The sequence below is a fragment of the Cryptomeria japonica genome, chromosome 10, assembly GCF_030272615.1.
Source record: "Cryptomeria japonica chromosome 10, Sugi_1.0, whole genome shotgun sequence".
NCBI classification, from domain to species: domain Eukaryota; kingdom Viridiplantae; phylum Streptophyta; class Pinopsida; order Cupressales; family Cupressaceae; genus Cryptomeria; species Cryptomeria japonica.
In genome coordinates this window covers 825,011,364-825,016,512 of record NC_081414.1, presented here as the reverse complement: position 1 = coordinate 825,016,512, position 5,149 = coordinate 825,011,364, and positions in this window count along the sequence as shown.

Genomic DNA, 5,149 nt, shown 5'->3' with positions numbered 1-5,149 from the left:
CAATGACAACCCCTAAGCATCTTTCATGCATCAATATTCACCAGAGCAGTCTCTCTGTCCAACAATATCCCCCTTTGGCATTGATGGCAACATTGTGAAAAATGAACTATACACTCAAGACTGCAAAACTTAAAAATTTCAAACTCACCAAGAATGTACAAGCCCCCCCTGAGAATTATCACTATTTTTGACTCAACTCTCTCCCCCTTTGATAACAATGCCAAAGATAGGAATCCACCAAAATCTATATACAAAGATATGTGTAGCTGCTCACAAAAACCTGAATATGTCTGCAAAAATTGTTCTAAAGGATAGGAAATGGTTATCCCATGCCTTCTTTAAGCTCTCCAAAATAATTATCATCCCGCTAAGAAGGTAAGCATGAATCTCTGCTCCTCTTTTGTCTGCCAGAATAGGCTTATCTAGAGCACCCTTAGCATCTTCCATGCTACTCATCAGTGAATGTATCTGGGTAGTAATAAGACTCCCCACTTCTAACACTCCACCCCAAACTCTTTCCTTTTCTTGATTTAAACTCTTGATCTTATCTAATATACTCAAAACTTAGGGTTCAAAACTATTGGTCGGGACTGATTGAGGTGCGTATGACTGAGATATGTTTTCTAGTTGGCCTTCACATTCCCTTATTTTCTTGTCAATGTCTATAGTGAACTTCGACAAAATCAGACATGAATTGTATGACTGACCACCTTCATCAAGAGCATCTTGAATACTTTTCATGGCAATCACTAAACTAACTCTATCATCCTCAATCATCTTCAAAAATTGTTCTAATCTCATAGCATTGAATTGAGTCAAAAATTTAATATTTGTTGCCTTCTCCAAAGACCAAAATCAGAACCTACAACATTCAACAAACCCTTAAGCTTATCGGAGGGATCAAATATATCTGGTTGGAAATATGGCATAATTTTCTCCAACATGTCTACTACCAATGATATTAATTCTTTATCTGTAGAATGGGGCTTACGTAAGTCCTCATTGGCTTTGTCTTGGGCGAGATTTGTCAACTTTAGTACTTGAATAGGAGATAAAGAGCTCAGGTCAATAGGCCCTTGACCAAAATTTTCTGAATCTATAGCAACTTGTTTCCCTTTATCAAGTACAATGTCTCTTGCCACTTTTACTGGAGTCTGATCTACCTTCTTCTCTCCTTTCTCTTCCACAACACTCTCATCTTTATCACTATCCTTACCCTTCTCTGCTTCATCTGTCACATCAATTGCCTTTTCTAACACAACTTCAATTACTAGAGGTTCCTGTTTAGCTTCATCGGAGATATCATTGGCACCATCAACATCATCAACTATGGTATGCACCCTAGGCTACTCTTCCAAAGTAGCTTTCTCAAATGATTTGTCTTTTTGTTCATTAGGAATGGTTGCATGCACTTTTGGAACAAATGTGCCATAAGATTTTTCTATCGGATGAGTGTCATTATGCATCAGATTTACATCATATCTTTGATCTATCAAAAACTGTCTCAAAATTGTCTATGTCTCCTTAGTCACCTCATCTATCTTCCCGAGCATAAGCTTATTATCTCTCTTCTTGATTCAGAATATTTCCTATGCAAGCTTTAGTAATCTAGTAACTTCATCTTTGGAGATGATAGATGATAGATTTACTAGTACATATTCCTTTATTCTCTTATCCTCTAGGCTGGCTATATGCCTCCTAGCATCCAAAATGTCATATAACTCCTTTGGAATCATAGATGATAATTCTATTAATGCCTTACTATAAACATCCATGTATTCAACAACTGCTTCCTGAACTGCTCTTTGATCTTTATCATAAAAAGTTTCATTATATACGGGTAGATTTTTCAAGTTTCCTTCTTTTATAATTTCATTAACAATCTCATCCAAGGATTTTGGGGGCACAATAGTATAAGAAATTTCAATCTTACCCGATTTCAGAGCTTCATCAAGTTTTGATTTCTTCTTTTTTCTTGCTCTAGCCTTTCCGGATGACTCACCTTGTGTTTTAGGCTTCTTTGTTGGTTGAGCTCCATCGGATGGAGGCTTCTTCACCACTTTGACATAAGTGGCTATCTTCTTCACTTCTCTAACCTCTTCATCCGATTTAGTCTCTTCCTCAGCAGCTACATATTTTCTTGGTGGCTTCTCCTTCTTTCTCTTCTCTTCTCTACCGGTTGATGGCGTTTGTGACTTGGGTGGAGGGACAGGCTTCTGTATATCGAAGGTAGGTGCATACTGAGACTGTCTTGGCTTTGATTGCTTCAGAGGGGTGAAAACATGTTTTGACTTCTTGGGCTTTACCATATCTTCCTCCTTTAGTATGTTTTGTTCTCTTTCCCTTTGCACGACCTCCTTTGATAAACCCATTTTGTCTGCTAGCTCCTCAACCTCCTTTCTTACTTTTCTCTTTCTTGTCAGTCCGATAAACTTCTTGTGCAAACCAAGATCTTTTTCTTTGCAAGTACCGAACCTTTCTTCCTTGTCATCTACTGGATGACTCAACAGGTGTTGAGCATATGCATTAACTAGTGTGTTTGCATCTACTTCATACCCCATGGGCATGATCCAAGCAGTTCTTGGGTCAGGTGCCTCCGTGTGACATTGGTTCTTATATCCATTAATTAGATGGTTTTCTCATATTTTTCTACAATCTCTTTAGGAATCCTTTCTTTGCTTTGCATGGATTGAAAGGATTTGAAATATCCTCAGAAAGAAAATTTCTATAAAACTATGTCACTTAAACCCTGCAATCCTTCCTTTATTTGAACTGCCACCAATTTATCATAACCCCATTGAATCTTTCCAATACCAGGGATCTCATTCAAGAAGTAAAGTGCTATACAGACAATCAGGGAACCAAATTTGAAAACATGTTTCTTTTCTTGCTTTATCTTCTTTAGATTGCTTAGTAGCTCATTGAGAAGAACTGCACAAAGATCATACCTTTTGTCCTCCTTTAGCATTTGATAAGCTGCAAATATAGCAGTACCAGATACAAATTTTTTCCTATTGGATTGGTACACTTTATATCCAGTCACCATTGAGACAAATCTCACATCATGCTCAATGATATAACTGATTGTCATTGATCGGTTGTCATATTGGGATCCGGTAACAACTGTCATTGTGGTGTTCTGAACTTTTCTCAAACCAGGGATCTCACCAGTTGCATTCAAATAGGTAACTGCCTGAATGGCTTGCTTGGTGATCTTGTGAGGTTGGTCCAACCAGATGACCTCATCGTGGACTCGACTCATGATGTATCGAACCCATTCGTGTTCATCGAACACCAAAAAATGAATAAATTGGATGAAACCCTTATCCTATAATGACTTGAATTTTGGCTTCAAATTTCCCATTCCATCCATAATATGCTTGGTATACAGTGAAAGCATGTCCGCATTTCCAAGCTCCTTGATGTTGCAGTGGATGTATGCCCTAATATCTTTGTTATGTAGCACACCATACATGACAGAGGAAAAAGAACCTTCTAGATCATCTTCCATAGATTTGAATGGATGCCTCTTGAATACCGACCTTTCTCTCTCAGTTTTCTTGATGACAAGTGGGGTCGCAATACCAAATGCAGATGCCATTTCAAAATTAGGGTGTGAAAATATAGTTTGCAAATGGATAAATACCTTTTTATTCTCAACTAGATGCAAGGAATTGTTGACTGATCGCTTCAAGCTCTGGTCAGTCTCGTTCACTTCATTCTTCTGCTCTTACCCTTTTCTCTCAATGTGAAGAATGAATGAGTTAAATGCCTTTTTATCTTTCAAAAACCTAACTTTAAGTTGTAATAAATGCACAACCCTAAAAGTTTCTGGATACCCTACATCTATAGGAATTCATCACCAGACACTCTAACCGCCATGAAATCTTCTAGGTATCATCTACACAACTAATCTCTATCATCTGCAACCATCCTTGACCAGTTACAAATTTCCAAAAGGGGTTTTTAAAGATCTACATGAGAAACTTCCCCCTAAGGCCAATATGCCTTAGTTACCGGACGAGGTTCCAATACTGAAATCAGGTGTGGAGCCATTTTGCCCATTTAAATCTTCCTTTTTAACCCACATCTTATTGTGTTGATCTTTGATCTCTTCCACTTTAGCTTTCCCTCTTTCATCTGATTTATTCTTGTCTACCAGAGCATTCCTTCTTATGCAATATCTTGCAATATGACTGGGTTTGTTGCATGCATGACAAATAACACTTCTCTGCATAGGCCTGAAATTTATCTGATTTGGTCTCATCCTAAATTGGCTAGAAATGTGCCCAAAATTTCCACAAGAATAACATCTCTTGTTTTGAAAGTTATTTACCACTGTTCTACACATGTTTGATTTATGACCAAAATTGTTGCATATGAAACATTTACCGGTAAAGGTAGAGTCATTATTGATCACATTGTTCATCATCCCATTATTCATCTTACTTTTGTATTGACTTGCCATATGACCAAATTTACCATTGTAGTGTCATAAAATTGTGACCCTAGCAATTTTAGACCACATTAGGGTCCTCACGCATGCAAAATTGAATCCCCTAGCCTGATCGGAGACCGAAGACTACTCAACCCCCAAAAACTGCATCTCCCTTGCCCTCTGCACCACCTTGTCTACACTCTGCCCTAGAGAAAAGGGTAGGACGGGGGTGTGGCACCCCTATCCCTGCCCTATTTTGGGATAGGACCTTTGCTAAGTTTACATAAAAGGTTGTGCAGTGAGCGGGAAAACTTCACCGATGTCGGCTTGTGACAAAAATCAGTTTCATTAACCCTAATTGACAAGTATAAAAGTTGCATTTTCCCTCTCATTAAGGAAGGAGAAATTCAATAGCTAAAAATTGGGGATCAAGCATTCTAGAGCATTCAAGCATCCCTTTCAAGCATTGAGCATCTCAAGTCTCCCTTCAAGGATAGGTGTTGCATTCAAGTCAAGGATTCAACCACTGAAGAGGAGATCCATTTCAACATTCAATTTCATACAAGCATTTCTATCAACATTTCTATACAATCTCCCTTGAGGTGATTTACATTTCAGTCTTCCATTTACATTTACTTGCATGTACTTTCTTTCATTGCTTGACTAATTCCAAAACTGGGGTTTGACCTAAAGGTAAAACCCCAATCCCAA